This window comes from Penaeus monodon, chromosome 41 (genome assembly GCF_015228065.2).
Source record: "Penaeus monodon isolate SGIC_2016 chromosome 41, NSTDA_Pmon_1, whole genome shotgun sequence".
Lineage (NCBI taxonomy): Eukaryota > Metazoa > Arthropoda > Malacostraca > Decapoda > Penaeidae > Penaeus > Penaeus monodon.
This window is the reverse complement of record NC_051426.1, coordinates 440354-452050: the sequence shown is the minus strand read 5'-3', so window position 1 is coordinate 452050 and position 11697 is coordinate 440354. Positions and strand designations below refer to the sequence as shown.

At 39.9% G+C, this 11697-nt stretch overlaps 1 protein-coding gene across 1 annotated transcript in view; it reads left to right on the top strand.

Annotated features, from left to right (window-relative positions):
• Nucleotides 1-11347: 11347 nt before the first annotated feature.
• LOC119598223 (protein lifeguard 1-like) overlaps nucleotides 11348-11697 on the top strand; it is a 5441-nt gene continuing 5091 nt past the window's right edge. Inside the window, exon 1 of the mRNA XM_037947863.1 lies at nucleotides 11348-11503. The gene's annotated coding sequence lies outside the window, so the exon portion shown is untranslated. The remainder of the gene's footprint in view (nucleotides 11504-11697) is intronic.

Genomic DNA, 11697 nt, shown 5'->3' with positions numbered 1-11697 from the left:
GTTTCTCTTTCCGATAAGCGAATTTAAGAAAAGGTTGGGTCTAGTCTTACTTTGGGGTGACGCCGGGAAAAACCCCAAAGATGCTGTTGGTTTTTAAAGAATGTATGCAAATTTTGGGGACATTTTTTTAAATATATAGCAGCTCTTATTTTTGTGAAAAGAAATAAATTGAAAATATCTTTAATAAATAAAAAAGGGGGTTTAACAGCTTTTTCTGTTTATGATTACTCTTTTAATTTATCTTTCCCTATTTTACATAAGGGAAAAATATGAAAAAGGTACATTTGGGCCTGCATACACCGTTTTTAAAACCCATATCCCAAAAATTTTTTTAAACTAAATTTCTTATACTTTACGAATACCACTCTAAAAGGGGAAAAAGACTTACTTACAAAAAAATTTTTAGAAACTTTTTAGTTATAGCAATTTATAGCAAAAATTTTAGAGCTCTTATTTTGTGTAAAAAAATTAAGGAAAATATATTTAATAAATAGGAAAATAGGGGAATCACTTTTCTTTTTAATTTTAAAGTGGGGTTGGACCCGTGAGTTAGAGCGGGTTGGTTTTATCTTTCAGAATTCCCAAAACGATCATACCACGTTAAAAGCACCGTTCTCGTCGATCCAAAGTTAAGCAACTTTGGGTCTGGTCAGTACTTGGATGCTTTGGACTGCCGGGAAATACAAATGCTTTTGGGCTTTTTTAAAAATGTATGCAAAATTTGGATGCATTTCTTTAAAATATATAGCAGCTCTTATATTTTTTTTTAAAAAAAATTTAAATTTAAAAAATATACTTTAATCAATAGGAAATAGAGTAATCAGCTTTCTTTTAATGACTGACTTTTAAATTAAATCTCTTCCTACTTACATTTAACGGTATAGGGAAAGGGGTTTACTTTTGCAATGCCCCCCGTTTTTAAAAATCATATACAAAAAATTTTTTACTAAAATTTCTTAGGCATTAAAAATAAAACAGCCCCTAAAAAAGGTAAGATACTTACGTTGGGCCAAAAAATATATTTAAAAATTGGTTGGGCATTGCCAAATTTTCCCCGAAGGGGTCGACTGTTTTGGGGAGAGGGAGTAAAGGTTTGGAATGTCATGGGGTGAAGTCTGGTAAAAAAAAGAAAAGATACATTATAAAAAATATATATGAAAGTGTGAAAAGCAGTGATTTTGAGCTGGTTGGTTATAATTCCGATCCCCAAACGATCATAACCACTTTAAAAGCACCGCTTCTCGTTGACACAAAGTTTAAGAAAACGTTGGGTCTGTTCATATTTGGATGGATGTCGCCTGGGAACACCAGAACCCTGTTGGCATTTTAAGGTATGCTAAATTGTATAAATTTTCCCTTTACAATATATAGCACTCTTATATTTGTGTAAAGAAATAAATTGAAATTATACTTTAATAAATAAAAATAGAATAATCAGCATTTTGTTTACAAACTAATCTAAAAAATTTTGTCTATTCCTACTTAAAATAAGGAAATTTTTAAAAGAGGTACATTTTCCAAAATACACGATTTGTAAACCATAAACAATTTTTACTCAATTTTTATCCCATTACTAATCACGCTTTTAAAAAGGGAAAAAAGACTTCCGTTGGGCACATAAATGTGGGTAAAAACGATTAGAATCGCCTATACTCCTCATAGTGGTCGACTTTTGATTGTAGGGAGGGTCAGTGATTTGTTTGGAACGTAAAGGGGAAATGAATTTTGGTATAAAAAAAAAAGATGCATTATTTAAATATATAGGAAAAGTGTGTGAGAATTGATTTAAAGGCGGGTTTTGGTTTCTAATACAAGGGCCCCAACGTCATACCACGTCAAAAAGCACCCTCTCGTCCGATCGGGGCGAATTTTAAGAAAACGTTGCGTCAAGTCAGAAATTGGATGGGTACCCCGCCTGGGAAACACCTTGCTTTTTGGCATTTTAGAATTTTAGGCAAAATTTGTACAAATTTTCTTTAAAATTATATACCCAGTTTTAAAATTTGTGTAAAAAAAATGAATTAAAAATTATTTTAATTTAAATAGGAAGAAAGAGTTCAGTTTCTGAAATATGACCGTTTTTAAAACCATATACAATAATTTTTACTCAATTTTTTTTATCCCTTATAAACACAGCTCAAAAAAGGGGTTTTAAAAGACTTACCTTAACACTTTAAATGTAGTAAACAACTGTCTTAAAATTTGGGGCCGTTACCCCCCGATGTGGTCGACTGTGATTGTGGAATGTCAGTGATATGTTTGGGAATTTCAGGAAATGAATTTGGGTTTAAAAAAAGAAAAGATCCTTTTTTAAAATTTATAGGGAAAAAGTGTGGGGAGCAGTGATTTTAGAGCGGGTTTTGGTTTTATCAAAATTCCCGGGTTTCTCGTCCGATCAGCAAAGTTGAGCAAAGTTGTTTTTGGGGTCAGTACTTGGAGGGGGTCCCCGCCGGGGAAACACCAGGGGCTGTTGGCATTTTATAAGGGTATGCAAAATTGGGTATGCTTTAACTATGGGGACATATGCACCCTTTTTATATATCCAAAAAGGGCCCCAAATTGAAAAAATTACTTTAAATTTAAATAGGAAACGGTCGTGGGAAAGGAAAGGGCACGAAAAAAAAAAACCTAGAGGGAATTTAAAGTAAATGAAAAAATTTTAAATTTTAATTTCCTTCTAGTATTTTAAACAGATTTACAGATACAATGATAATAGTTATGATAATTGTGTTAGTAAAAACAAATATTAGAAAATGTTTGTGTCTAAAAAATAGGAAAATGACTAAAAAGCTATCAGTCTGAGAAAGCACTCACGAAGGGAGTTTTAACAATAAATTTTGGGGTTTTAAAATTTATATTTTTGTTTTGATTGTTCTTGGGGGCCCAAAGGAAATAAAAAATTTATGGGCCCCCCTGTGTAGGGATTTTAGTACCCAATGAATCGAAATGAAATTTACTTCCTTAGGGGTTTTCACTTTTTTGCCTCAAAAAATGTGGGTGTAATTGGATGGCGGGTGCAGGGAATCCCACCAAAGTAAAAGCCAAAAAAAAACCAGGAAATGTAAACAGACTTGTGTAAAAGTTTGATTGTTAATATTGCAAAGTAAACCGATCATACCACGTTGAAAGCACCCCCTTCTCGTCGGTCAGTGATTTTTAAAACAATGTTGGGCCCTGGGTCATTACTTGGATGGGGGGGCCGCCGGGAAAATTACGAGATATTTTTTGGCATTTTGTTTTGTATTTTCCCAAATAGCTTTTTTTTATTTTTTTTTTTTTTTAAATTTTTTTTTAATCTCCTTATCTATTTTTAACAATACTGTACATATCTTTTAAATTTTTTTTAAATGACGCTAAAAAAGCAAGAGATTGGGTTCAGGGGGTATACAGGTTAAAACCCATAAAATGAATTTTACTCGATTTTTTTTCCATTATTTTGTAAAATATGCATGCTTTATAGAGTTGCCAAAAAAAAGGGTAAAACTTACGGTGGGTTTAACAAAAAAAAGTGGTAATAGTTAGCTGAATTGCAAAAAAAATTTCCCTCCCATTAGTGTCGACTGTGTTTTGGGTCCCTAATTTGGGGCCCCGGTCGTGGTATGTTTGGAAATGAAATGGAAAAGCGATGTTTGGGTTTTTAAAAACAAAAGATACATTTTTTGATATGTATGAAAAATCGGGTGAGAAATGACAAAAAAATTAATGTTTAGAACATTTATCCCAAACGATCATACCACGTTGAAAGCCCCGTTTTTTTCTCTCCGCAGCCAAAATTTTAAAAAAACGTTGGGTTGGGTCTTTTGGAGGGGTTTGACCACCTGGGAACAAAAGATGCTTGGAAAATTTTGGTTGCCTTTTTCATGACATTATCAGGGAAAAAAATTTGTTGATAGTAGTAATAATCAAAGGTTTAAAAAAAAATTTAATAAAAATAATAAAAATAATAATAATAAAAACCCGGAAAAATAAAAAGAAATTTATACGGGGAAAATACCAAAAAAACAAGCAACTTTAAAAAGCAAAAATTTCTTTTTAAAGCATAAAAGTTTAAGTTTCCCGTTTTAATCAGCATTTTTTAGGGTTAGCTACACGGTTTCCCCGCCCTAAGTCTAAAGAAAAATTTTAAAAGACATATTTGAGTTTTAAAAACCCCTTTTTGGGGAAAACCTCGTGGGACGTGGCCCGCCCGAAAAGGGGGTTTTAAGAAACCACATGTAATTTTTTAATCTTTCAAAATTTAAAAACTGTAAAGGAAGCCCTTTTAAAATCCTCCCTCATGCAAACTTAAGAAATATATGTTAGGGTGTGCCTTTTTCTGAAAATTGGAAAAGTGACGGTTTTTATAATAAAACCCAAGTGATTTTAAAAGTGAAATTTGACCGAATTCGCATTTGATCCGTCATTGGGTTTTTGTTACGAGGGTCCCCGACTGAGTGTCCCCATTCTGAAAATTTGGGGAAAATGACCGTATTTAGTAAAAAAACCAAGTAAATTTGTAGAAGTTTGGAAAGTGACCGACATTCTGAAATTCTAGATACGTCTTCAGTTTTTTTTTTGAGAGTTCCTAAAGACTTTTGAAAATTTAAATAAAGGGGTTTTCAAATGCGTGACTCTTGGGTGTTGTCGTTTTTATATCGTTTAACCCCCCAACAACTTACCCGCTTTTCAGTTTCCAGTGTCTTTTTCCCTCCCAAAATAAGAAAAACCTTTTTAAAAAAAAGCTTCCACAAAAGTTAATTGGATGACCCCCCCCCGGCCTTACACAAATAAGGAAAACCTTTTTAAAAATTTTTGGTAAAAAGCCCCATGAGGGGGTGGCGGGGTCAGGGGGAGCTTTTTTTGGGCGGGGTTTTGGGTTCCAGAAAAAAACCCCTTTCCGTCGCACGATAAAAACGCAACAAAAACGAATTAAAAAAAAAACAAAAGTAAAATTTTCTCAAAATTAGGGTTAAAAATAAATTAAAATAAATAAGCAAAAAATAAAAATAAAATGAAAACACTTTAAAGACAAATTTTTAAGTTAAAGAAAAACATGCATTACTTTGTTTTTAAATTTAAAAGAAAAAAGTAAAATGAAACCCCCCTGAACAAAGAAAAGCCCCGTAACTTTTAAATTATTATTATTATTGTTAGGGCCCGACCGCCTGGCTCTCTTCCCCAACACGAGACAGGCTGGGCCCAGACGGCGTGCTATCCCCAGGGCGTGAACCTGAACAGCCCCAAAGTTAAACCAAAGAAACCACACGCCCCCAGAAAAACCCACAAAGGAGAAACGCCACGGGCGAGGGGGGCACAAAAATAAACACAAATGACAGTTTTTCCTTTTTTCCCAAAAGGTTATTTCCCGTTTCAAATTTTCTATAGGGGACAAAACAGGGGGAAAAAAAGCATGTCACCCCTGCACGATACAGAAGTAATTTGGGGCCAAAAAGGGCACACACGAGGTTTTTACAGGAGCAACCCCAAAAGCTCCTCTTTGGGTTTTTTCCTCCGCTCCCCCGCTGACAGCCCGTTTCGTCATGTTTGCCCGGTTTATCCTTTTCATGTTAAAAACGTTTTTGCACAAAAAACAAAAACCCCCCCCCCCCCCCCGGGGTAGCACTTTTTTCCCCCCCATCAAGCGACGACCTTTTCCCCGCTTGACATACCTAAACTGAAAATTTAAGTAAAAATTTGTCCCCCAGGAAAAAACCCAAAAAAATTTCAAACAAAAAGTAACCGTATTGAAAACCCCGGTTTTCAGAAACACCCAAAAAACTTTCACCCAGCGCGGCTTTCTTCGCTCTCGCGGGGTCGCTTGGAGGGGTGTGGGGCGGTTAGATTTGGGGGGTGGGATCCCGAGGGGTATCTCCTCCCCAAGACTTGGTCATGGGCACCATTCACATCTGTTGCATCGCCCTCACCTCCCAAAAGCTCGCCTTATCTCGGTTTACCCTCTTTCCACTCCCATCGCCCCCTACTGGGGCTAAAAGTCATCTTTTTCACCATGGGCCCCCGGAGTAGCTTCCCCTGGTAAGCCACGCCAGGGCTACGTGGACAAAAGATTGGGCCCTTTTTTCCCCCCTCTGCGAATTCGATAGGGGAAAAAAAAGAGGGGCCCCTACCCATGTAAAGGCCCCCCCCCAAGGGGTCTGTACTTTTGGGCCCAGGCCCTCGCTTCCAAGCGGGTTATGCAGCCACACTCTGTCACCTATGTTGTACCTCACCTTTCCCCCATGTTTCCGGGGGCATAGGTCTCCTTCATTGGGATGGCCGGGGTACCTTGACTTGCCAAAGCACTCGTCGGGCACCTCTGCCCCGGTTAGCGGCGCTCCCCCAAAGGGGCCAAATTTCCTTTAAGGAATCCCGGGAACGGCCCCCCACCAACCCCTCCTTTTCTCCCCCCGACTCTTTTTGGACGCCCACTTCCTCACAAAATTTCCCAGCCTTTTTCCCCCAGCTGGCACCCTTTTGGGCCTTATCGGAAAAAGTTGGGTTCCAACCCCTGTAACTAACCCCTCCCCTGGGCCAACAAGGCCCCCGCCCAAATGCTACGCCCATCCCGCCACTGCCCGATTTTGAATGGGGCCCCCGAGGCCCTCTACTACAGCATCCCCTTTTGACAGTCGACACCAGATTCTAGGGCTCTGTCCTGGAGCAAGGTGCAGTCGCTAGCCGTAACTACCTCTGCACAGCCAACCCCCTGGGAAACAAAGGGGAAAATTTTTCACCCCTGCACCCTCACCAAACTTCCACCAAGGTTTGGGCACACGCCCTTTCTCTGGGATCCCGGGGTCAAGGCCCAGCAAGCAGTGCTCGCCAGACGGCCACTACACCGGCAGGGCCCTGCCCCCCCTGCTGCCCACGCCAATTTTGAGCCTCCACTGGCCCCTTGAGCTGCCCCAAAGTCCCGTGACACCATAAGTTCTGTGGTGTGTCTGAAAGTTGCATAGTGGGAAAAAATTCAGGCCCCGCACCCAGGGTCTTTTCAGCCCCGTGGGCCCTGTCCCGGGGGGCATGGCTTCCCATCTACTGACCCCCCACCGCATCGGTGCTGGTTCAAAGGCCAGCTTACCCAAATTTGGGGCCCCGGAAAAACCCAGGGCGGCTGGGTTCAGGCCCCCTTTTCCCCCCCGTCCGAGTTTTCCCCGGGGTTTTACCACTTCCTTTGCCTTAGGACCCTGTTTCGGGTGGTGACCATACCTGGCACCGTCCTTTCCCGCCGTTGGAAGGCATCAAAAAAAAAATCCGTCCGGTTTTAAAAGGGCGTGTTCTCCCTCCCCCCGGCAAACCCACTACGTCTGTTTCCCTTTCCCCAACCGCAGCCCCAACACCAACCCTTGGGGGGGGGTGCCGGGGTCCCTTTCCCCCAAAGCACCTTTTCCCCCTTTAGCCTTTTCCCGGGCCCCGGGGGTACGGGGGGGGCTGAGGGAGCTTGGGCCCCAGGCCACTGGTTGCCTTTAGGAAGGGCCCCAAATCCAAGGCCCTCGCCAGGCCACCTGCAGGCCCCCCAGGGTGTGGCCCGCTTGACGGAGATTTTTTCAGTGCGGTCCTGCAAAGCGTTTAACAAAAAATCGCAGGCCCGGCCACCCATCATCTCTTTCCCCCGCCGCAGGGTACGACCCCTTTACCAGTGCCCCAAATCCTGCGCCAGCTGGGACAGTGTCTCGCCACGCTCCGAGCCGCTTCTTCAAGCCGGGGCCGATATACCTCGGGTTGGTGGTGGTGCCGGAAAAAGGCGTTTAAAGCCTCCGCCATTCTGGTTTTAAGAGGCATGTTTGGGATGGCGGCGGAAAGCCCAACACTTCCCCCGCGGGGCCCCTTTGGGGTGTTACCCAAACGCAGGGCCTTTTTTTTCCGGGGTTTCCCGCCCCGGGGAGATGCCAGCATTTCAAAATTTGGGGGAAATTTTGCCCCCCAGGCCACCTTCCCGTTTGTCTCAGCGGCCCTTTCACCTCACAAAATGTCTGGAGGCCGAGGGGCCCCCCGGGGTGGAGAATGCGTGCAAAAGGGGCTAACACGCCCCGGGGGGGGGGGAAAAGGGGGGGAGGGAGGCCCCCAAAAAAAAGAGGGGTTGGCCTGGGTCCCAGTTTTCCGCCCTATAACCCCGCGACCAAATGGCTCCGACACACCCGCCCCAGGCCCGGGGGGTTCCCTGCCACGAACCCCCGTAAATCCGACACTTTCATCTTTTGCCAGAACCTCGGGCTGCCTTCTCTGCTTTTCAAAAGTTATTTAAACCCCGTGACGCTGCCTTTCCGCCTTCACTTCCTCCCTCAAAGGGCCCCCGAACCTCGCCCTTCAAGTTTTGCAAACCCCCTCCATTTAGTTTTCCCCTTTTAACCCGTTGCAAGGCCTTGTCGGGTTTTGCTGGGGTTTCCATCTTCCCCAGATGCAAGATTTTCTCTGTAGCACCTCAAAAAAATTGGGAAAATGGGTTTTTTTTGCCTTTTCCCTTTTCTGCATCCGACGAGAAGGGTGGGGCCTGCTCATGGGCCCTCTGTGCCTGCTCTTCTGCCTTTGGCCCTTTCCTTTCCCCCCCTTTCCGGCCAGCAGGCAGTGTCAGGTTTCCCTCGGCTCGGCTTACCTCACTCGTGCCTGCCTCAGTCATAGCCTCCTCTCCCTCATGGCTACCGCCATCTTTTGGGCCCACATGATAAATCGGGGCCCTCTCACTGATCAAATTCACAAATCCCCTCCTGCCCCCATTTTTTTACGCCGACCGCCCCGTCTCCCCTGCCCCCAACACAAGGCAGGGTAGGCAGACGGCGTGCTATTTCCCCAGGGTCGTGAACACCCGAAAAGCTCCAAGGGCCCCCGAGCACCACAGCGTCCCAGAAAACCAAAAGGGGATACGCACATTTCGGAAAACAGGGCCCCGAAATAAACACAAAAGACAGTCTTTCCTTTTTTACCCAAATTTTTACTCACACCCTTTTTCTACAGGGGGAAACCCAGTCACATGCCGATTTCGCCCTTTATAAAAGGGGGGAACACAAAGTATATCAGGTTTACAAGGGGCCCACACGAGGGTCTTCACAAACTATTTGGGAAATTTACAAATTTAATTTTGTAATTTAGTTAAAATGATTAAAAAAGTAAAAAAATTACCCAAAAATGGAAAATGAAATAAAAAATAGATAAAAATAATGTTTGTAAAAGTGGGCATCATAATCACTAAAAGATTTATATGATTTTTAGAATTTAAATTAAAAAAAGGAAAATAAAAATAGTTAAAACTACCATTTCCCACAAAAAAATGCATTTTAAAAAAATTAAAAAAATAAAATTCAAAGTCAAAAAGAGAACCCAAGGAAAAAGTGCCAAAAGGGTAAAAGAAAAAAAACAGAAAAAAAGCGAAAATCAGGGATAAAAAAAGCTAATGATAAAAAGTAAAAGGATGGAAAACCGGGGAGATGGAAAAAAGCTGTGCAGGGGGGAAAGGGACAGATTGCCCGACCCGGGGAAGGGGGGACTGAACCCCCTACAACTGTAATATAAAAACCCCAAAAACCAGCCAAAAAAAAACGTTGCAGTCACAGAAATCGTTATATTTCCCGCGGAAAAAAAAGCCCCCCGTTGCAATACAAAAACACCCCCGTTATTGTTTCTTTGCCCCGGGGTTTTTCGCTTTTGCATTTTTTTAGTTTTTTTTGTGATATGTAAAAAAAACCTGTGCTTTCCCGTGTTCCCCTATCTCAGGTTTGGGCACGCGGGGGAAGACTTTCCAAAATTTCCCTTTAAAGGGGAGGTTTTCTGTAAACATTTTAAAAAGAAAGCTAGCATCATAAATACTTTTGATCTTGTTGCGGATTACGCAATATAAAATTAGGGACACTAACTGAAATAGATCCCATTTTCGACGTTTTTGAACATACACAAAATTTTTTTACTGTTGCACGATAAGTTTTAAATCTGTGTGTTGGGGTTTTGGTGTGTTTGTGTGTGTGTGTGTGTAGTTTTAGTTTTGTAAGCTTATTAATTTCATAAACGTAAATATCGTTATGAATTCGTGGTTCAAAGCTTTAAGAAGTATACAGTTATTAATCATGGATAATTTGATTTACGTAGGAAAAAAAAATCTGGTGAGAGACTTTTTAAAGAAATCATAAAAATTTTTATGATTCGGGTAAAAAAGAGAAATTTCCCGAGCGGTCCAACAAAAAAATAGCATTTTTAAAAGGGGAATTTGAAAAACAAAATGTTTTTTCTAGAATGTTCTATATAAGTATGGCCCTGTAGATTGTTAGGTGGCGAGCTATTTTAATTTTTACGTAATATGCCCAGTAAAGCGCCAAATTTGGGGTTTAAATTACAAAAAAAAAAAAGGCGGATTAAATGTTTTAAAAGCTTTAGGCCTAATCTTTCTTTCAGTATCTTCCTTCACTATTTTTTTTTTCCCATTCCTTTTTTTAAAAATCGAGTGAATTTTGCGGGAATTATATTATTATATTAAAAATAATATAAAATATAATATATATATATTATATAAATATATATAAAACCCCCGGGAATTTTGCTGATATGTAAAGCGTTAGAAACGATTAAGTTAAAATTTTCAAAAAACTAAAAAAATTTTCTTTGAAGAAAAATTCATGGAAAAAAAAAATAATAACACAAACAATAATAATATATTAAATGTGTTATATGGCAAAAAAGATGATCAGTGTATTGTTCAAGGTTTAAATGATTTTAAAATATACTTGTACCAGAATGGACGTGATAAACTTTTTTTTTTTTTAACAAATTAGTCTGAAATATTTAATTTGGGAAATGATATAAAAACCCCAGGATGATCATGTTCCCTTTTTAAAAAAATTTCCAGAAAAAATTTTATCTAGAATTTTTTGGTAAAAGGGCTGCCTGCCTCCTCCCAACCCCTGCTTATATTCCCAATCTATCTATTTTTAACATGGTTTAGTTGTTATGAAATTATACCATATATTGACTTGTGTTATTTAATGCATTTTAAAGCTATGTGCATATCAATGTAATAAATATATTGTCATATAATCTACAACACACACCCCAAAACCACACACACACCCCACCCACACACACACACAACACCCCACACACACAACCACATATATTATAATAATTATATTTTATATATATATATATATATGTATGTATGTATGTATATAAGTATATATGTACAACTGACACAAAAATCGAAACGGTTTTACCATCCAAATTATACCCGTTTTGAATTTTATCGCAATTTTCTTCTTCTTCTTCTTCTTCTTCTTCTTCTTTCTTTCTTTCTTTTTCCTTTTTTTTTCTTTTTCTTTTTTTTACATCCTTTTCCCTGTTACATGAGTCATTTTTGAGCCTAAGCGTCCCCTCGCTATCTAATCGCAGGTACTCCCTTTTATCTCGAAACACAACGCCAGTCGATCACATTTCTCCCAAAAACGAATCAGTCGAGTTTGTGAAATCAGCCTGAAAGGATCACCGATTTCTTTTCCTGATTTTTTTTTTTCTTGTTAATTAATTGTGGGTGGACTAATTGGACTAATAGGTAAGATTAGTGTTTAAAGATTTCACTGCGTTGTTTTTTTTTTTTTTTTTTGTGCTGATTTGATTGTTTGGAAAACTGTTTTTGCTTAGAAGTGTTTATTCTGATGTGTTGTGTTTAATTTCTTTGTTTTTCTTCTTGTCAACAAAGCATTTTTTTCTTTTTTTTTTTCTTCTTTTTTCTTTAAGTTCGTTTTC